Source organism: Saccopteryx leptura, chromosome 5 (assembly GCF_036850995.1).
Source record: "Saccopteryx leptura isolate mSacLep1 chromosome 5, mSacLep1_pri_phased_curated, whole genome shotgun sequence".
In the NCBI taxonomy this organism is placed as follows: Eukaryota; Metazoa; Chordata; class Mammalia; order Chiroptera; family Emballonuridae; genus Saccopteryx; species Saccopteryx leptura.
In genome coordinates, this window is record NC_089507.1 from 76,708,336 (window position 1) to 76,730,713 (window position 22,378).

At 38.5% G+C, this 22,378-nt stretch overlaps 1 protein-coding gene and 1 pseudogene across 11 annotated transcripts in view; one reads left to right on the forward strand and one right to left on the reverse strand.

Moving 5' to 3' along the window:
* The window catches only part of PDLIM5 (PDZ and LIM domain 5), a 307,613-nt gene that overhangs the window by 61,138 nt on the left and 224,097 nt on the right, over positions 1-22,378 (forward strand). For 9 of the 11 annotated variants that reach the window (XM_066385693.1, XM_066385697.1, XM_066385698.1 and 6 more), the window contains exon 1: positions 19,107-19,230. The exons of 1 other annotated variant lie outside the window; for it this stretch is intronic. The gene's annotated coding sequence lies outside the window, so the exon portion shown is untranslated. Of the gene's footprint in view, positions 1-19,106; positions 19,231-19,263; positions 19,372-22,378 lie in introns of those variants that run through there. One more of the 11 variants, XM_066385694.1, reaches the window with a different exon arrangement.
* Positions 16,207-18,089, reverse strand: LOC136405899 (importin subunit alpha-1-like; annotated as a pseudogene).

A 22,378-nucleotide genomic window follows, 5' to 3' on the forward strand; every position in this document is an offset into this window, starting at 1 on the left:
AAATGAGTTCTTGATCTCTCGTTCTTATTTTCCTCCTCTGGTACTCCTCTGATGTGGATGTTGTTACACTTCATGTTTTCCCAGAGGTCCCTTAAAACAGTGATTTTCAATGATTATAGATTTGATAATCTTCATACAACATCAGGTGATTAACTCTTTCATGTAAGACTGGCATTGGTCCTTGGACTAGCAGTTGAAAAACGTTGCCTTAGATTATCTTCATTTAAATTTTTTTCCTGCTCTGATCAGGTATTTTCTGCTACTTCATCTATCTTTTTTTTTCTTTTTTCTTTTTTTATTAATTTTACTAGGGTGACATCAATAAATCAGGGTACATATGTTCAAAGAAAACATGTCCAGGTTATCTTGTCAATCAATTATGTTGCATACCCATCACCGAATGTCAGATTGTCCTCTGTAACCTTCTATCTAGTTTTCTTTGTGCCCCTCCCCCTCCCCCTTTTCCTCTCCCTACCCCGGTAACCACCACACTCTTATCAATGTCTCTTAGTCTTGTTTTTTTGTCCCACCTACGTATGGAATAATGCAGTTCTTGTTTTTTTCTGATTTACTTATTTCACTTCGTATAATGTTATCAAGATCCCACCATTTTGTTGTATATGATCCAATGTCATCATTTCTTATAGCTGAGTAGTATTCCATAGTGTATATGTACCACATCTTCTTTATCCAGTCTTCTATTGAAGGGCTTTTTGGCTGTTTCCATGTCTTGGCCACTGTGAACAATGCTGCAGTGAACATGGGGCTACATGTCTTTACATATCAATGTTTCTGAGTTTTGGGGGTATTTACCCAGTGGAGGGATTGCTGGGTCATAAGGTAGTGCTACTTTCAGTTTTTTGAGGAACCACCATACTTTCTTCCATAATGGTTGTACTACTTTACATTCCCACCAACAATGAATGAGGGTTCCTTTTTCTCCACAGCCTCTCCAACATTTGCTATTACCTGTCTTGTTAATAATAGCTAATCTAACAGGGGTGAGGTGGTATCTCATTGCAGTTTTGATTTGCATTTCTCTAATAACTAATGAAGATGAACATCTTTTCATATATCTGTTGGCCATTTGTATTTCTTCCTGAGAGAAGTGTCTGTTCATGTCCTCTTCACATTTTTTTATTGGATTGTTTGTTTGTTTGTTGTTGAGTTTGATGAGTTCTTTGTATATTTTGGATATTAGGCCCTTATCTGAGCTGTTGTTTGAAAATATCATTTCCCATTTAGTTGGCTGTCTATTTTGTTGTCAGTTTCTCTTGCTGAGCAAAAATTTCTTAGTCTGATGTAGTCCCATTCATTAATTTTTTCCTTCACTTCCCTTGCCTTTGGAGTCAAATTCATAAAATGCTCTTTAAAACCAAGGTCCATGAGTTTAGAACCTATGTCTTCTTCTATGTACTTTATTGTTTCAGGTCTTATATTTAGGTCTTTGATCCATTTTGTTTTTTTGTTTGTTTGTTTGTTGTTGTTGTTTTTACAGAGACAGAGAGAGAGTCAGAGAGAGGGATAGACAGACGGGAACAGAGAGATGAGAAGCATCAATCATTAGTTTTTCGTTGTGCATTGCAACACCCTAATTGTTCATTGATTGCTTTCTCATATGTGCCTTGACCGTGGGCCTTCAGCAGACCGAGTAACTCCTTGCTTGAGCCAGCGACCTTGGCTCAAGCTGGTGAGCTTTTGTTCAAACCAGATGAGCCCTCACTCAAGCTGGTGACCTCGGGGTCTCGAACCTGGGTTTTCCGCATCCCAGTCTTATACTCTATCCACTGCGCCAGCACCCGGTCAGGCCTTTGATTCATTTTGAATTAATTTTAGTACAAGGGGACAAACTGTAGTCGAGTTTCATTCTTTTGCATGTGGCTTTCCAGTTTTCCCAGCACCATTTGTTGAAGAGGCTTTCTTTTCTCCATTGTGTGTTGTTGGCCCCTTTATCAAAAATTATTTGATCATATTTATGTGGTTTTATTTCTGGACTTTCTATTCTGTTCCTCGGTCTGAGTGTCTATTTTTCTGCCAATACCATGTTGTTTTGATTGTCGTGCCTCTATAATATAGTTTGAAGTCAGGTATTGTAATGCCCCCAGCTTCATTCTTTTTCTTTAGGATCGCTTTGGCTATTCGGGGTTTTTATGGCTCCATGTAAACCTGATGATTTTTTGTTCCATTTCTTTAAAAAATGTCATTGGAATTTTGATGGGAATTGCATTAAATTTGTATATTGTTTTGCATAATATGACAATCTTGATTATATTTATTCTTCCTATCCAAGAACAAGAAATATTCTTCCATCTCATTGTATCTTTTTCGATTTCCCTTAACAATGGTTTATAGTTTTCATTATATAAGTCCTTTACATTCTTTGTTATGTTTATTCCTAGGTATTTTATTCTTTTTATTGCAATCCTGAAGGGGATTATTTTTTTGTGTTCGTTCTCAATTGTTTCATTGTTGGCATATAGAAAGGCTATGGACTTTTGTATGTTAATTTTGTATCCTGCGACCTTACTATATTGGCTTATTGTTTCTAGTAGTCTTTTTGTAGATTCTTTGGGGTTTTCGATGTATAGGATCATATCATCTGCAAAAAGTGATACCTTTACTTCTTCTTTTCCGATATGGATGCCTTTTATTTCTTTGTCTTGTCTGATTGCTCTGGCTAGAACCTCTAGCACCACATTAAATAAGAATGGAGAGAATTGACAACCCTATCTTGTTCCTGATTTAAGGGGGAAAGCCTTCAGTGTTGTGCCATTTAATATGATGTTAGCTGATGGTTTATCATATATGGCCTTTATCATGTTGAGATATTTTCCTTCTATACCGATTTTGTTGAGAGTCTTAAACATAAAATTGTGTTGTATTTTATTGAATGCCTTTTCTGCATCTATTGATAAGATCATGTGGTTTTTGTTTTTTGTCTTTTTGACATGGTGTATTATATTAACCGTTTTACATATGTTGAACCATCCTTGAGATTCTGGGATGAATCCCACTTGATCGTGATGTCTTATTTTTTTAATATATTGTTGTATTCGATTTGCTAGTATTTTGTTTAGTATTTTAGCATCTATATTCATTAGAGATATTGGTCTGTAGTTTTCTTTCTTTGTGCTGTCCTTGCCCAGTTTCGGTATGAGGGTTATGTTGGCCTCATAAAATGTGTTTGGAAGTATTGCTTCTTCTTCAATTTTTTGGAAGACTTTGAGTAGAATAGGAACCAAGTCTTCTTTGAATGTTTGATAGAATTTGCTAGTATAACCGTCTGGGCCTGCACTTTTATTTGGGGGGAGGTTTTTAATAGTTTTTTCTATTTCTTCTCTACTAATTGGTCTGTTTAGGCTTTCTGCTTCTTCTTGACTCAGTCTAGGAAGGTTGTATTGTTCTAGGAATTTATCCATTTCTTCTAGATTGTTGAATTTAGTGGCATAAACTTTTTCATAGTATTCTACAATAATTCTTTGTATATCTATGATGTTCGTGGTGATTTCTCCTCTTTTATTTTGGATTTTGTTTACATGAGTTCTTTCTTTTTTTTCCTTGGTAAGTCTTGCTAAGGGTTTATCAATTTTGTTGATCTTTTCAAAGAACCAGCTCCTTGTTCTATTAATTTTTTTCTATAGTTTATCTGTTCTCTATTTCATTTATTTCTGCTCTGATTTTTATTATCTCCTTTCCTCTGCTGGTTTTGCGTTGTCTTTGTTCTTTTTTTTTTTTTTTTCAGTTCCTTAAGGTGTGAAGTTAAGTGGTTCACTTGGCCTCTCTCTTGTTTGTTCATATATGCCTGAAGTGATATGAACTTCCCTCTTATCACTGCTTTTGCTGCATCCCATAGATTCTGATATGTCGTATTGACATTTTCATTTGCCTGTATATATCTTCTGATCTCTGCGCTTATTTCTTCTTTGACCCATTCATTTTTTAAAAATATGTTATTTAGTTTCCACATTTTTGTGGGGTTTTTTAAATTCTTTTTTGCAGTTGAAATCTAGTTTCAAGGCTTTATGATCAGAAAATATGCTTGGTACAACTTCGATTTTTCTGAATTTGCTGATATTGTTTTTGTGGCCCAATATATGGTCAATTCTTGAGAATGATCCATGTACACTGGAGAAAAATGTATACTCTCACTTTGGGATGAAATGTCCTGTAGATGTCTATCATATCCAGGTGCTCTAGTGTTTTGTTTAAGGCCAGTATATCTTTATTGATTCTCTGTTTGGATGACTGATCTAGAACCTTCAGCGGTGTACTGAGGTCTTCAAGTATGATTGTATTTTTGTTAGTTTTTATTTTAAGGTCAATCAGTAGCTGTCTTATATATTTTGGTGCTCCTTGGTTTGGTGCATATATATTAAGAATTTTTATGTCTTCTTGATTCAGCATCCCCTTAATCATTATGAAATGACCATTTTTGTCTCTGAGTACTTTTGCTGTCTTGTAGTCAGCATTATCAGATATGAGTATTGCTACGCCTGCTTCTTTTTGGATGTTATTTGCTTGGAGTATTGTTTTCCAGCCTTTCACTTTGAATTTGTTTATATCCTTGTTGCTTAGATGAGTTTCTTGTAGGCAGCATACAGTTGGATTTTCTTTTTTAATCCATTCTGCTACTCTGTGCCTTTTTATTGGTGAGTTTAATCCGTTTACATTTAGTGTAATTATTGACACTTGTGAGTTCCCTATTGCCATTTTATACATTGCTTTCTGTTAGTTTTGTGTCTTGTTTGATTCTTCTCTTTCGTTTTTCTATCTTTTGTTTTTGTTTGGTTGTATTCCATATATCTTTCTTCTGTTGCTATCTTTTTTAAATCATGTGCTTCTGTGGTGGTTCTTTCAATGGTGGTTACCATTAAGTAATGAAAAGGGTTCCTATCCTGTTCATTGTAGTGCACTATCTTGTGAGTACTTTTGCACTCCATCGTCCTTTGCTACTGTTAATCTCTGTCCTCTCCCCCCCTTTTTTTGTTGTTGTCACAGTTTAAATTTGTTTTTATTGTGTTCTTGGTGGAGCTTTTACTTGTGGTTTTGTTTTGTTTTGTTCTTTGTATCTGGTTGGAAAACCCCCTTTAGTAATTCCTGGAGTGGGGGTTTTCTGATGTTAAATTCCCTCATCTTTTCTGTATCTGTGAATGTTTTTATTTCTCCTTTGTATTTGAAGGCTAGCTTTGATGGGTATAGTATTCGTGACTGAAAGTTCCTCTTTTTCAGGACTTTAAATATTGGGGTCCACTCTCTTCTAGCTTGTAGAGTTTCTGTTGAGAAATCTGATGATAATCTAATGGGCCTTCCTTTATATGTTGTATTCTTCTTTTCCCTGGCTGCCTTGAGGATTTTTTCTTTGTCATTGGTTTGTGCCAATTTCATTATGATGTGTCTTGGAGTAGGTTTGTTGGGGTTAAGAAAACTTGGAGTTCTATTTGCTTCTTGAACTTGAGGCTCTAGTTCTTTCCACAGGCTTGGGAAGTTCTCATCTATTGTTTGTTTGAATATGTTCTCCATTTCATTTTCTCTTTCTTCTCCCTCTGATATACCTATTATTCTTATGTTAGTCTTTTTGATGGAGTCAGACAATTCCTGTAGGGCTTTCTCATTTTTTTAAATTTTTGAGTCTCTTTCTTCTTCTCTCTGTTGTGCCTCAAGTTGTTTGTCTTCTATTTCACTAATCCTACCTTCTATCTGGCCTGTTCTATTAGCTAAGCTTGTTACCTCGTTTTTTCAGCTCATGAATTGAGTTTTTCATCTCTGTTTGATTTGTTTTTATAGTTTCAATTTCCTTGGTAATATATTCTTTGTGTTCATTGTGTTGTTTTCTGAGCTCCCTAAATTGCCTTTCTGTAGTTTCTTGTATATCTCTGAGTATTTTTAGGATTTCTATTTTAAATTCTCTGTCATTTAGCTCCAAGGTTTCCAATATATTAAATTTTTTCTCCATAGATTTTTCCTCATCTGTTTGTGCCACCTCTCTGTCTTTTGTATCTATGATATTTGATTTCTTTTTCCTTAATGGCATCTAAGGGTGGTTTTGTTGATAGTATTAATGAGAATTAATAAAGAATAAAAAGTTAAAAAAATAAAAAGGAATAAATAAAAAAAAATTATTATCCCCCCCTTTTTTTTCTCTCCTCTCCTCTCCCCTCCTTCTTGAGAAAATCTTGTGGTGAACTGTGAATTATATTGTGCTAAATAGAATAAAAACTACCTATAATAGAGGGCCTGAGTTGGGGAGAAGTGATAAAGGGGCAAAAAAGGGGGTATGGACTCACAAAATGCAAAAAAGGAAAAAATTTGGGTCAAGAATAAAATGATTTGCTTTTAGGTGATGGTTGACTAAGAAATATGATGAGAGAAATAAGAGGGAAACAGGAAAAAGGGGAAAAAATTTAAAAATTACTATTATATTTAGTGGAGCAAGAACTAGATAAAAGGGAGAGCCAGTGTTGGGAGCACTGCTAGTGAGTTAAAAAAGCAAAGTAAAAAACCCCAAAAGCACCACAAAGAAAAATTTGAGTCCCAGTTAAAGTAATTTGTTCGTGATTGAGGATTGAATGAGAGGAAAAGTAAAGGAGAAAAGAAGAAACTAATATAGAGGGAGAAAAAAAAAGAAAGAGGAAAACACAAAAAGAAGAAAAAAGAATAAAAGGAGAGAAAGAGAGTTAAGGCTTTTGGAGTGCAACCCTCATAGAGAGAAAGGAAGAAGAAAGAAAAAATAATGGGAGATGTAACACTTATGGGTAGTGTAGTTCAAGGAGAGGAGAGAGTAAGACCAGCAGAGAATTAAATGACCAATTTGGAAGAGGAAGAAAATAATCAAGACAAGAAGATAAGAGAAACAAACGAACAAATATAATAAAATGTGGATTATTCTTGATTTTGAGAGGTTATCTTCTTGTGTTTTCTTTTCTTTCCCTCTTCCTGGTTGGTGACTCTGTACCCCGGGTTCTGCCCCTGTGGCACACTTAGGTAGAGGTTTGCAGTTGATAAGTCTCTATGGTGATGTCATATATTGGCCTTCAGTCTCATTGGCAGTCAAGGCTTATTAGCATTTGCAGGCTCTGCCAATGAGAGAGTCCATATTCCCGGAGCTTCTCTCCTAGTCTTTCCTTCCTGAATTAGTAGCCTGATGATCCAGCTATAGGGTTGCTGCTGCCTCTGCCTTCGCGTTTAGTGTGGAACTTCTAGAGGCTCCAAGGATAGATTTTTCTGTCTCTGGTTGAAGATCTTGTTGAATTTTTGGGGAGATTTATCAGTATCGCTCCTTACGGCACCATTTCTCTGATGTCACTTCTACTTCATCTTTCAAATCACTGATTTGATTCTCTGTTTCATTTAGCCTTCTGTTGATTCTTTCTAGTATGTTCTTCATTTTAGATTTTGTATTCTTTATTTCTGATAGACTTTTTTTTTGTTTCTATATAGTTTTCCATGTTTACTAGCTCTTCAAGTTCTGAGTTTGTCCCTTCTTCCTCTAAGTTACTTGAGCATTTTTATAACCTCTGTTTTAAACTCTGTATCTGGTAGCTGCTTGCATCCTTTTTTGGGGGTACTTTTTGAGAGGGTTTTTCCTGCTCTTTTATTTGAGGCATGTTTCTTTGTCTCCCCATTTTGGCTACCTCTTTGTATTTGTTTCTGTGTATTAGATAGATTTGCTCTGTCTTCCAGTCTTGGTATGGTGGCCTTATGTAGTAAGTGTCTTGTGGAGCTCAGCAGCACAGTCACCTGAGTTAGATGCTCCAGGAATGTTTTTTGTGTAGGTTATGTGAGCCCTGTTGTCATAATTGAGTCTTGATTGCTTTTGGCCCATTGTGGGTGGTATCACCCCTCTGCCTGACTGTAAGAATTGACCTTGACTGCAATGTATGAGCTGCTGCTGCTGCTGCTGTGTGTGTCTGTGTGTGTGTGTAAGGGGGAAGCTAATCCCATGAAGTGCAGTTCACCATTACAGGATCTGGTGCCTGCTGAGATCTCCCTTTAGGTATTCCACTTGTGGTGCTGATTGGGTCATGGTCTAATGTGATCTGAATTCTACCAACACATGTGCTATTTCTGTTTGGTTTTAGGCTACCTGTTTGGAGCTAGAAAGCAGTCCATAGTTGTGGCTGCCTCTGCTGAGTGTGAGTGTGTGTGAAAGGGCTCAAACTGTGCATCAAGGCCAGTTTCCACCAGTGAGCCTGGGGATAGTTCAGCAAAAGGCCCATCTCTGCCTGTTAGCTGCCTGTTATGCTCAGTCATAAAAGACCCCCTGGCAGTATGTGAGGTTTTTTGTTTGTTTGTTTCGTTTTTTTTTTAATTTTTTAAAATTTTCTCAATATTAATTTTAATGGGGTGACATTGACAAATCAGGGTACATATGTTCAGAGAAAACATCTCCAGGTTATTTTGACATTTGATTATGTTGCATGCCCATCACCCAAAGTCAGATTGTCTTCTGTCATCTTCTATCTGGTTTTCTTTGTGCCCTTCCCCCCACCCTGTAACCACCACACTCTTGTCCATGTCTCTGAGTCTCATTTTTATGTCCCACCTATGTATGGAATCATGTAGTTCTTAGTTTTTTCTGATTTACTTATTTCACTCAGTATAATGTTATCAAGGTCCATCCATGTTGTTGTAAATGATCCAATGTCATAATTTCTATGGCTGAGTAGTATTCCATAGTATATATGTACCAAAGCTTTTTAGTACACTGACGGACACTTGGGCTGTTTCCAGATCTTTGCTATTGTGAACAATGCTGCCATAAACACGGAGGTAAGTTCTCAATGAGTCACCAGGTAGGGGTGAGTGGTGTTCACTAGATTGATACAGATTCAAATTTGATACCAGTGATGGATCTGAGCCCACTCAGCAACAGAGTACACTAAAGTCAGCTCCCATCCTCCAGGTGCACATGAGCTTTTATGGTGGGACAGGATCCCCAAAAGTTACCAGTGTGTAGCTAGTAGAATTCATCAGGATAAAACAGATTAAGACCTGGCTGTGTGGAGGGAGGGCTTAATTCAGGACAGATGGTGCCCATTGTGTGTGTGGGAAGATGATCCTCAATCTAAAGCTATACAACTCAGTTTCTCCCAGTGTGTCTCTGGAATCCCTGAGCTTGCTAGAAATTCTTCAGAATTTTTTTTTTCTTCAGAATTTTTAATGAAAGACTGCAAGATGGACCCAGGCTGGTTAACACTGGCTGAGCTTACAGCTATAAGGTAGAGAGGGGTCTCTGGGAGTTTCCACAGTGGGGCTAGTATAGCTTACCAAACTAATGCCCTGAGGGGTGAGTGTTTGACCCAGGAAAAATGGTGTCTGTCTAGTGGCAGGGTTGAGGGACTCAACACAAGGACATTGATGGCTGTCTATCCAACCTTCTCTCCAAATGCACACAACTCAGTCTCTTTCTGTGTGATCTGAGCAGCTTCTGATCTACTATCCCTCCACTGGACCCGTGAGTGATATTCTGTGGAAATTTTAATTAGATTTTTTCACTTTTTCACATAATAAAAAATATGTTATTATTAACAGGTCTTTTTCTATAGGTAGTGCTATAAACATTAATAGAAATAATGGTTTTAGCTTAAAATATTTGAAGAAAATATTCCTTATGATCAGGTTATAAGACTTATCTCTTTATCTTGAAATCACTTTTATTATGATCACTTTTTTTTTTATCTTATTGCAGTTTATTCACCTAAGACTGCCTGTCAGTTATGCAAAAACATAAAAATCATCAAGTAGGATTACATCCTGAATTTGAAGCACATTAGGCTGAATCAGACTTACATGAAAAAAATAAATTCAAAGATACAAACTTCCATAATACACACATAAAAGCAGCCACATATTTCTGTTATGTACATGTATCTATCGTCAAATACATAGGATTGAAAACCTAGCTCTGCCTATACCAGCCATCTCTACAACTGTGAATCAGCTACATTAACTCTGTCCTTTTATTTTCTTATTTGAAAGTAATAATACCTAGAGCCTATGATTGCGGAGGACAATATATATATCAATACACATAAAACAGTAGCTATCAGTGGTTAATAAGTAATAAATATTAATCTTTCCTTTTTCATATCAGGTATTTTTAAAACAGTTTTCATTTTGTTTTATTCATTTATTTTTAGAGAGAGAGAATGAAAGAGAAGGAGAGGCCCTGGCAGGTTGGCTCAGTGGTAGAGCATCAGCCCAGCGTGTGGAAGTCTTGGGATTGATTCCCGGTCAGAGCACACAGGAGAAGTGACCATCTGCTTCTCCACCTCTCTCCCTTCTTTCTCTCTTTTATCTTTCTCTCTTCCTCTCCCACAGCCATGGCTTGTTTTGAGCAAATTAGCCCTGGGTGCTTAGGATGACTCCATGGCCTTGCCTCAGGCACTAAAATGGTTCCATTGCCAAGCAATGGAGCAGTGGCCCCAGATCGGCAGAGCATCTCCTAGTACGGGTCTTGCTGGGTGGATACTGGTCAGGGTGCAAGCAGAAGTCTGTCTCTGCCTTCCTGCCTCTCACCTAATAAAAAAAAATAAAAAGAAAGAGAGGGAGAGAGAAAGATGGGAGAGAAACAGGATGTATCAACTCATAGTAGTTGTTTCCTATATGTGTCTTGACTGGGGAAGCCCAGGGTTTCAAACCAGTGACCTTAGCATTCCAGGTCAAAGCATTATCCACTGCATCACCACAGATCGTAAATATTATTCATAATTTTAATTCATTCCAAAAGTATTTATGTGCATATGCCAATGTATAGAACATCTATATGTATATATAACATTGTTACTTGTGTTAATATATAAAATATATAAAATATATATAAAACATATAAAATATATAAAAATGCCACTCTTAACTTTCAATTTCTTATTAAGGTAAAAGTATTTTCTTTGGAAAGTACAAAAAGGAAACAGAAGTAGAATAAAATTATACCAAATATCACCACACAGAAGCAACCATTGATAACATTTATACCTAAACATTTTTTGTGGATTTTAAAACTTAATTTTTAATATCTAAAATAATAATGTTTAAGTAAAAATGGATAGACTTTGTTATTTATACATCACAACATAGTAGTTATTTTGTTAAAGGTTTTTAAAAAAGATTTTAATTATTAATTTTAGAGAAAGGAAAGAGAGAGAGAGAAAGGGGACGAGGAGCAGGAAGGTAGTAGTTGCTTCTCACATGTGCCTTGACCAGGCAAGCCTGGGGTTTAGAACCAGTGACCTCAGCATTCCAGGTCAACCTTTTATCCACTGCATCACCACAGGTCAGGCTGTTAAAGCTTTTGAATTCTGAGAAGATGCAGGCCTAAAACTTTGGCTAAACTGTAGTTTAAAAATATGTTGTTATGTGAACTAATCAGATTATGAAAATATTTAAAGATTCCAGTTTCATATCTCATAGATTTTTTAAAAAAGTCTTACTTTCTTCATTAGTTCACCTTTCACAGCTGGCAGAAAGTGAATTTGAATTATGGGAAATGTCCCATAATTAATTTCAAGAAACTAAATGCCAATAGGTGGGTGCATATTAAATTGATGTGTAAAATTAAGTATACTGTAGTTTGGGTTGATATTACCCATTTATATTCAATACTTTAAATCATTGTTTATCTTAAAAATAAAGACACTTTAATCAGATTTTTGATGAATTGATTCATCATTCTTAGTACCACATCCCTTATATTTTGGCTAGGAATAACATGCCTTAATGCATTCCACTATGTCTACACATGTGGATACCTTCCAATGAAAATATTAGTTTCCTTGCTTTTCCCAGAGTATGTAAAAAGATTTTCTAAACACTTAGTAGAGGTACTGTTTTTAGGGTGGAGAGATTTTATTGTAAATAAAGCGTGTTCAAATTAGATTTTCCCAAGGATCTTTCCAATCCAAAATACCACTTATTTAAATGGCCTTATTTGTATACTTGTCTGGTTAGTAATTATGTCCTCATAGCTCCAACATTAATGGAGAGAGACATGAAAAAGCATAAAAAATTATAAACCTAGACAATATAAAAGACCACTGAATAGCTCAGAAGAGATTAATCAGTAGTTTGGGACAAACTGGTGTTAAAGAATTTAAGATTTAAAAATCAATAAGTTCAGGGGGAGGGGGAGGGGGAGGGGCACAAAGAAAACTAGATAGAAGGTGACGGAGAACAATCTGACTTTGGGTGATGGGTATGCAACATAATTGAATGACAAGATAACCTGGACATGTTTTCTTTGAATATATGTACCCTGATTTATTGATGTCAACCCATTAAAATTAATAAAATTTTTTAAAAATCAATAAATTCAAAATTATTTTGGGACTAATATAAATTTGTTACCATGATGAATTTATTCAGTTCATATAGTTTAAAAAAACAAATTTATGTTGCTTTATTCTCATTATAGATACACTACATGTTTTCTAAAAATTTATAATATAGAAAATTTTAAAGTGAAAATTAATGACTTCATCATCCAAGGATAATTACTGTAAATACTTTACTATAGATACATAGACAAAGTCTAGATTTGAGAAGTATTTTATTTGTGATTTGCAATAATCACAATTGTTACTAGCTGTTTTACTGGTTAGAAGTTGGAAATATGAAAAGAACTTATTTCCAACTTCTAAGTGATGGTGGCTAATACCACAACATTTTAATATAATGGAAATGCTTGTAAAAACCCTAAATTGCCTAACTTAGAAAGTCATCAATTTTAGAAATCCAAAAAGCAAAATTCCAATATTTTTTCAGAAAATTAATTTGCTTTTAAAATCACTTATATCAACAAGTCTGAGGCATGGTAGACACTCATTAAAGAGGTGTGCATAGCATTTCACGATACGCTAAGGTGTTGATGATTCTAAGTGACCATTCTCACAGTGAGCATTCTAAATCATCTTTCTTCACATTTTCCTTAACTCATTTACTACAAATGTGCAAAACTTTATAATGCATACATGGAAAACTGACAATTTCTTAATTTATCTTTTTTTTTTTTTTTTTTTTTTTGGTTTCCTAGCCTACTGCTTCTCAAATCTTTTTACATAAAGAAAACTTGGAAACTGAGGAAAATGGAAAAAGCTTCTTCCCAGCCTGTCCTGACTCCCAGGCTAAGGAGATTAATTTCTTGGCCAAATTAATTGGGCAGTTGTGGCCAGGTCCATTTCCACTTTCTTGACTTCCTTCAATTAACATCTTTCTTCATATACTAAACTTTTACAGTTACTGACCTACATGTTTTGTTTCTATCTCATCTCTGAATTTGCATAGTGTCTATCCTAATAACTACCCACACTGGATCATTCTGAGTAAAATATAAGACTGGCAAATCCTGGATCCTTTATTTCTTTAACATTTTTAAAAAATTTATTCATTTTACAGAGGAGAGAGAGAGAGAGAGAGAGAGAGAGAAGGGGGGAGGAGCAGGAAGCATCAACTCCCATATGTGCCTTGACCAGGCAAGTCCAGGGTTTCAAACCGGCAACCTCAGCATTCCAGGTCAATGCTTTATCCACTGCGCCACCACAGGTCAGTCACCTGGATCTTATTGTAAGGAATATTCCTCCCTTCTGACACCTCAGATTTGAAGCTTCCCAATACTTTTTGCAGTGCTCTTACTATCTACCCTTTTTATTTATATTCCTCTCTTACCAATTAGCTTATATTGCTTGCTAGAAACTGCCAATAAAATGCATAGTCCCTTCAAAACTTGCTCTTCTTCTTTCAGTATTATTAATAGTTATTAATAGCACCCACAAAAAACAAACTTGAAACTTTGAAGCTAGTTTTAGTAAGTTTAAATTTCCTTTTACTTCTTGCTCAATACACATTTGCCTAGGCTTCATGGGTCTGTTCTTAGAGCCTTTCTCATTCATTTATTCCTTTGCACTCTGCCTGCTTTAGTTCTGGCCTTCTCCCAGCATCTGTGCTAAGCTTTAGAATGACGCTATGCCTTCAGTCTCTTTCTCCCTAGATTACCAAATGTTTCTTTAGGTATTAGAATAGTTAATACTTCCCCTCTATTCTAGATTTTAAACATTAAAAAATCATACCTATGAGTGGTTTACTTACCTTTCAGGACCAGGAATTAAAAGATAAATTGACTTAGAGTAATGTAGGGACTTTTTAATGAGTGGTGCTTTATAGTCTATTGGGTGCAATTGTAAAAACTTGTCAGAGCCATACCATCTTGTAATTAAAAGTTTCTGTTATTTTTGAAGTACCGCAAGAGGATTCTGAGTCATGCATTGAATAATAAAATGTTAGAGCAAACATTTATACACTTAGGTAAATAAATACTGTTTAGATGGAATATTCTTTAAAAATATTTCTGCTAAAAATTAGTTAATCTTTTGATCAACTCTTTCTTCTCTACTTTAGTTTTTTGTACCCTGGTTATGATGAAGACAAGCCTTTAATATGATTTTCTTTGTGGTGATAGCCTCATTGAATAAAAGTAGAGACTAGGGACATCGACCTCATTTCCAAACCTATCAGTTATCTTTCTGTTAGTCTGTACTCACAGACTGTCCTTCAAAAAATGCCAACCATTTAAAAAATGTTAGCCATGAATGAGACAGAGAAGGGAAGTCAGAATGGCTCAGTGGCGATTCATTCTAAAACAAGTTAAGGCACATACATGCCCCTACCAGAAGTGGTTCATGAGTTTCATCCTCTCTCATACACAAGTAACTCAGCATTTATTGAACTTCCATAATTTGCTGCAGAGTCCACCTCTTTGGCCTCCAACTGTGTTAATTGCTATGACTTTCTATCTTATTTCTCTGGTCTTTAAACATGGATGTCTTACTGAGTTTAACTGAGAGGAAGTGTATTGAGGTGAAAAGGATACTGTCAGACCCTGTGTTCTACTTTTAGCACTAATGAGTTGTGTTAAATTTCTTTTTTTTCCCTTGTTTTACAAGTTGAGAGGAGGGAAGATAGAGAGACAGACTCTCACATCCACTCAGACCAGGATCCACCCAGCAACCCCCTTCTGGAGCTGATGCTCTCCACATCTAAGGCAATGCTCACAACCAAGCTATTTTTTAGCTCCTAAGGTGGAGGTTCCATGGAGCCATCCTCAGTGCCCGGGGCCAATGCAACAGAACCAAGCCATGGCTACAGAAGGGGAAGAGAGAGAGAGAGAGAAATGGGAGGGGGAGGGGTAGAGAAGCAGTTAGTTGCTTCTCCTGTGTGCCCTGGCCAGGAATCAAACTTGAGATATACACATGCCAGGCAGACATTCTATCTACCACTGGTCAGGGCCTTGGTTAAATTGCTTAATCTCCAAGTTCTTTTCCTTTCTTCATAAAAAGAACTACTCTATATTGTTGTAATAATTAAATAAGATAATGTACATTAAGCTACCAAGAACAAAGTAAGTGTATAATGAATGCTGAAGTTGTTTGTGTACTTGTCTTTTGTGATACATAAATAAATCTAATCAATTGGTTAGTCAAGTTTCATTTGGACACTATTTACTTAACATCTACTTGGTACCAAGCATACTGTGAGGTACTATATATTCATATAGATACATACATACATATATATATATTTGGTAAGATAATAAACATGGTGGAATTTAATCTTTATTTACAGGACACTGCAAGATAGGAAATTTTGATAGCAATACGAAACCCACTGAAAAGCTTCATACAGTACGTACAGTTTAGAACTACTCAAGTATAGTTTTGTTGTAAAAAAGTGCTACAATAACAAAACTCATTTAAAAAGCCTAGTAGAGGCCCTGGCTGGTTGGCTCAGCAGTGGAGCATCTGCCTGGCGTGCAGGAGTCCTGGGTTCGATTGCCGGCCAGGGCACACAGGAGAAGCGCCCATCTGCTTCTCCACCCCTCCCCCTTTCCTTCCTCTCTGTCTCTCTCTTCCCCTCTCGCAGCTGAGGCTCCATTTGGAGGAAAAATGGTCCGGGCGCTGAGGATGGCTCTGTGGCCTCTGCCTCAGGCGCTAGAATGGCTCTGGATGCCACAGAGCGACGACCCGGAGGGGCAGAGCATCGCCCCCTGGTGGGCATGCCGGGTGGATCCCGGTTGGGCGCATGCAGGAGTCTGTCTGACTGCCTCCCCATTTCCAGCTTTGAAAAAATTAAAAGAAAAAAAAAAAGCCTAGTAGAGAAACACTAGAACAAACATACCAAACATAGTACATAACAAAGTTTATGCCTCAGCTCTACAATCTAAAAGTTAAAGGTCCCAGGAGTGCCATCCTGAGCTTGGAACCAATAGCCATCAGCAGTAGTTTCTGGTACAACATTTTGATCTTCCTCTTCCTCTACAGAGAAATACTTCTCAATCAAATTTAATGAAACTTTGTACACAGCCTCATTTTCAAGGTTTTTTTAGAGAACTTCAGTTTTGTTCAAACCTCCACATTCTGCAATTACTATACTAAGTTTCTCAGTTCCATCTAGTTTCTCAGCAGCCTGAATGATATTTGAAAAGGCATCTAGAATAACCAGTTAAGAAGTTCATCAATGGTTCTATTGTGCCACAATGAATGAGGTATACAAATGTTCTATCACTTGTATAGCTGGTTACAGCCCATACAGCTTCCTTTTGTGTCTTAAATGTGACTTTAGAGAGAACAACAGTGCGGCATGGGACTAATCCATGATTCACAACTTGCTGTATCTGGTCCTGGTGGCCAGCTATGAAGTTTGACATTGTCCATGTAGTTTCCTTATGAATATTAGTCTTGGAATTCAGTATCAGGCTGGGAAAAATAGCAAGTGCTCCTGTATCTATTACAACCTGAATCTGTTCAGCTGTCCCATTGCCTATGGCTCTTAGTACAGGAGTCACATTTGGCAATTCAGTAGCTCCTAGCAACTTCACAACTTTGGGCACAACTCCTGTTTTAAAATTATGTCAATCTTTTCATTTATAAAGTAGGAAACAGCCCAGCAGCTATCTGCTAATTGTTCTGGATCATCAAGATGCAGAAGACAAACTAAAGTAGGAAGAATCTACCCAACGGTTTCTAAAGGGGGTGCAGGATTCTTGTTGCAACAAAAGTTTGAAAGTGCCTGACCAGGTGGTGGCGCAGTGGATAGAGCATCGGACTGAGATGCAGAAGACCCAGGTTCGAGGCCCCGAGGTCACTAATTTAGGCTCATCCTGCTTGAGTGCAGGCTCAACAGCTTGAGCATGGAATAGCTGACTTAAGCGTGGGATCATAGGCATGACCCCATGGTTGCTGGCTTGAGCAAGGGGTCACTCGCTCTGCTGTAGGCTCCCCATCAAGGCACATATGAGAAAGCAATCAATGAACAACTAACGTGCTGCAATGAAGAATTGATGCTTCTCATTTCTCTTCCTTCCTGTTTGTCTGTCCCTCTCTCTGACTCTGTCACACACACACACACATACACACACGTTTGAAAGAATACAGGTAAGATTATGTAAATAACCACATGCTAGAGATGACATATCAGGAACTGCAGGAAGAGCCAACAGTGAGTCAACTGCACATACTTGCAAACCAAGTCTTAGAAAATTGAACCATCACTTGGGATATTTCCTAGAGCCCATACAGCTTGTTCACTGATGTGAGCATGGGGAGATGCCAAAAGAGAAATGAATGCTGGGAAAGCACCTCCATCAACTGCAGCCGTGGTCGGATCTGATGTCCCAGAAGCAAGGTTATAGAGGGCCCAAGCAGATTCAAACTGAATGAGACTATAATCAGTTCTGCCCAAGAAGGACACTAGCTTTGGAATCAAACCAGCCCAGATTATGCTGTCTAAGGGTGGCTGTTTTTCCCTAGAAAGCAGTTTTCTCCCAGCCTGAGCAGCTTAGAATTGGCTTTCCAAATCATTGCTATTTATGCCAGTGTCCTCAACAGACCCATTTACAGTGCCCCGCCTGTTGCGGGCTTCCTGCAGTGGAGAAGTAGCAGCATCAATTTCTCCTTTTCAGCATCTGGTCATCCTTCTTAGCTTTCCTCAGCTCGACATTAACTTCTATTTGACGACGCCTCATTTCTGTACTGCCTTTTCGCTTGTTCTTGAATCTGTTAAGGTGGGCAGCTGATTGAATTAGCATTCCCGTTGGTGGACATGGTTATGAGACAAAGGCCGAGAGTGACACCCAGGCTTTCACAGGAGATGATGCAGGGTGTCTGGGATGCGGTTCAGTTGCTCGGAAAATGTCCGTGGTGAACCAGCTCGAAAGGCGATGTCACTTTATATATTTAAGAGTATATAATCTCTACTCCTTATGATAACCTCAAAAGGTTATTTATAATGATCACTTCCCTTAAGACAAAGAAACTGAGATCAGTTGTTGCTATCTAGGATGCATAGTTCTCACCTAACCACAATATACGGTAAATTGGGGATGTAGAAATATTTCTAGGGAACTGGTTCTTCAATATTGTATTTTAATAGTTACCTAGGGTGGGATTGAGGGGAGGGAGTATTTGTTAAAAATTCAAGTTTACTTATGAATAAACTCCTTGGGCTAAATCAAGCCACTTTATAGTAACTGGACTATTGAAACTGTTTTTTTTGAAAGTGGACTGTTATTGATTTGGATTTAGAAAAAATAAGCTAAGGATGTAGTGGCTGAACTTTTGACTGCTCTTCATCACTGTGTTCTGGTGTGATGTCTGGATTTAACTTCTAGATATTGAAGTGACTGATTTTCACCTTTCTGACAAGCAAAAGAGGGTTTGCGCTTTTCAGGGCATATAAAGCTCTCTCTCAGAAAACAAAACAAAACAAAACAAAACAAAACAAAACAAAAAACAAATGGGCAGTAGCCGCCGAACTTGGAAAGATAGAAATTTATCCAAAGCCCCCTCTATTTTTAGCCAGAGCAGATGCTTACCAATTCAGTTTCCAGAGAGAGATACTTTCAGTGCAAAACAAACCCGTGGAGCAGACCTTTGCTGGGTACTGTTCAAAAATCCCTAAAACGACTCTCCACCAAAACTCGGTAGCGCAAGTTTTTCCACGAAGCCGCGGGCTCGCCCCAGCAAGCCCAAGCGCAGGGCCTCGCCGCAGCCTTCCCCGCCCGCCCGCGCGGCGGGGCCCAGCCCCAGGGCGAGGCCCGGAGCGAAGGGGGCGTGCCCTGGCTCGGGGGCGGGGCCGTGGGCGCGGGGAGGCGGAAGTTCCCGCGGGCTGTGAGGGCAGCGCACGCCCCGCGAATCACTTGTCAGCGCTCGTCTGAGGCGGAGGCAGCGCGGTGCGGGACCCGAGGTGAGTGGCCACCCGCCTTGGATGCGCGTCTCTGATTCCCCGTACGGAGGAGGGAAAGTAGTGGCCGCCTTGCGCTGAGCGCGAGGGGAAGCCCAGCTGGGGAGGAGGAAGGGTTGCCCTTTGCGCGGGGCGGTTTCTCAGGTGCTTTCTGGACGCGCCGAGGCGGCGGTGGCAGAGCGGCGTGGGAAGGGGAGCGTCCGGGAAAGGGCGGCGCGGGAGTGGGCACAGGGCCAGTGGCCGAGCGCTGGCAGTTCCCAGAGCCCGCGCCGGCCGGGACGCGGGAGCGGGGCGCCCCGCACGGCGGGGGCGGGCGCGGAAGGGCCCCCGGGCGCCCCGCACCGACTCGCCGGCCGGCCCCGGACGGCTGCAGGCACCCACCGTGGCGTCCGCGACCACCCCCGTCCTGCGCGGACCTCCTGGGGGTGTGGGCAGGAAGCGGGACTCAATGGGAATGGCGTGTTAGGTTTTGTTTCTTCTCACGCTTCTGAGAAGCATTTATTTCCCCCCAGATTTTGTAACCTGTTTGGGGAAGGCTTCCGTGCGTCCGGAAATAAAGATCGTTTAGAAAACTAATCTGCCAGGAACGCCAGATTTGCTTGTTGGGGCTTTTGTAAGACTGTGCTTCCAGTGCGTCTGACAATAAGTGGAAAAAGGAAGGGCGTGAGGAAAGGGCAGAGCTTGGAAAGAAACTTCGCGGTTGCGCTGGGCAGGGCAGGTCTAGGGTGTGATCGCCGGATCCTATCCCAAGTCCGCCTTCCTGACCGGGAGGCTGTCGGAACCCGCCTGCCGCGGAAACAGCCGGCTCGGGAGCCTTATTTGGCAAACGGCTAGGCGAGAACATCTGCTGGAAAACTGTCTCGTCGGCTGCTTTCATCCTGTGCCGGTGGCCTTAGTTCTTCAGCTCTACCGTCACTGACTGTCTCTCAATCTGGGGGGGTAAAGAGAATCTCAAGAGACTGCTCTTTAATTTCCGACCCTTGTTACCCAGAGCAGTTCATCAGGGGTTCTCTTTTCCCCTTCTCACCCACCATAGAAGCTGAGATAGAAGTGTGGGAAATAATCAAGCTTCCTTCCCAAGTACCAGGGTGAATACCTTGTTCAGACTTTCCCTAAGAGAAAATAGCTATACAGAAGTTCCAACAATTTCTATGAGTTTGAAAGCAGAATAGGCTGCAATTTCCTTCTGGCTTGGTATTTTTGGAAGAGTTTGGGCACTAAAACCAGATGGAGGAGACCTGAAATAGGCCAACAGTAGTTATTGATTAAGGATCAGAATATTTTAAGGCAAGTAAAGCTAGCAGAGGGAGAATACTAGAAACAACGCTGACTAAAAGTGAAATAGCACTGGATCTGTAGTGTGGCCCTGACCTTGCCAAGTGCTAGAAATTTTAATAAATGGGAGAAGTCAGGAATAGAACTCCCATGTTAAAAGAGATTGCCTTAAAAAAAAAAAGAGGTTACATGTACATGTGAGGATACATTTTCCATTTTCTTGTAGGAAACAGTGGGGCCAGAAGAAGTTACCCTAACTTAAAATTCTTGTCTTGGCAAAAGTTTAAGATTAAAAGAGAAAGGAGGACAGGCCGCCTGTGAATTATCTGTTGGGTTTATACAATGTGTCAATATCAAAAGTCTTTTCTAGTCCTATGAAAATCTTCTCTTTTATTATAGGGGAAAGGAATTGAATTATATGTGGCTCCTTATTACCTCTCTACTATTCGTTTTTAACGAGTGTATAACAGTTTGGAGTCTGGCTTGGCCTTTGGTCTTTTTAAAGCCCTGTGCCTATTACATCAGTATTGAAGTAATATATTCTTACTTAGTACTTCAGTGTGTTACCATGCCAGTGGGAAAACTCATCTAGTTTCTAGGTAGATGCCATGCAGATTTTCATTGATTTATTTTTTCTTTCAGAACCGAACTTATTTGAAAGTGTTACCATGTCAGTGGGAAAACTCATCTAGTTTCTAGGTAGATGCCATGCAGATTTTCACTGATTTAGTTTTTCTTTCAGAACCTGACTTACTTGAAAGTTTTACCTCAATTTTCCCTTAAGAAAAAAGATGGAATCTATTTGCTTTTAATCTAACCAGTGGTTTTAATATCTCCCATCTGCCACTGTCGATTTGGTGTGATGGGGTAGGAATTTTAAATGGGTCAAAAAAATATTTTAAGTTAGGTACAAATAGATTTTCTAAAGAAGTGTGTCTTGAACAGCTCTTTTAAAAATGTTTTAAAATTATTAAATTATACATGTCATATTTTTAATATTTTTAAAGAGGGAAATACTATGATTCTTAGTAGTGCATCTTAGAAAATCTCCATTCCCTCAGTTTTCTCCCACCTACACGTTATCACAATAACAAACAACCCCAAATTCCAACTCATACTTTTTTCTTTAGTTTTTTTAATAATATAAAAATTCTACCATGAGAGTCTTTATGAACAAACTTATAGCAAAACACAAAAAGGAAAGCACTGACCTGGTAGTTCTTTTGTAATCTGCCATCCCCTTTCATGTATTAAGATGATATACTCTTAGTATGTTTAGTCAGTCTCCCCATGTGGTAAATGCTCACCCTCTACTTTGGCTGATGAAGTGTGTGTATAAACAGAAAGCAGGTTCTGATCGAAATATCACTGTGCTAGAGTATCACCTATCATGGCCTGTCTGAAGAAAAACTATGACTTGAAGTGTGGAGTATATCACATCCCTATAAGAGGAAATTCAAGTTGTAGTTTATGATTGGAGAGACTAGTTTTGTACGTTAAAAAACACACAGAATAATTTAGTAAGCATGATGAGAGTCTATGAATTGGCAATCCTTTTCATATGTTAGATTAATTTAGAATGTAAGTAAGTGAAATTGAAGGACTCGTGCCAATTGCAGGATAAAGAAGACATGAGGTAGAGGGAAGGAGAAAATCATTTTGAATTAAACCTGAAATAAAATCTTATTCTTTCTTCTATAACAAAATATTGTAAAGTAAGTGCTTAAAGTTTGTTAACAAGAAGCCACAAATCGTAGCAAGTTGTAAAACTGATCAAATGGCTAGAAATATATTCTGATGTGGAATTTTTATACTATGGAAATTGGCATGAGTTTAGAAGTTGTTCATTAGCTCACTTATTCCTTTTCTTAGACTG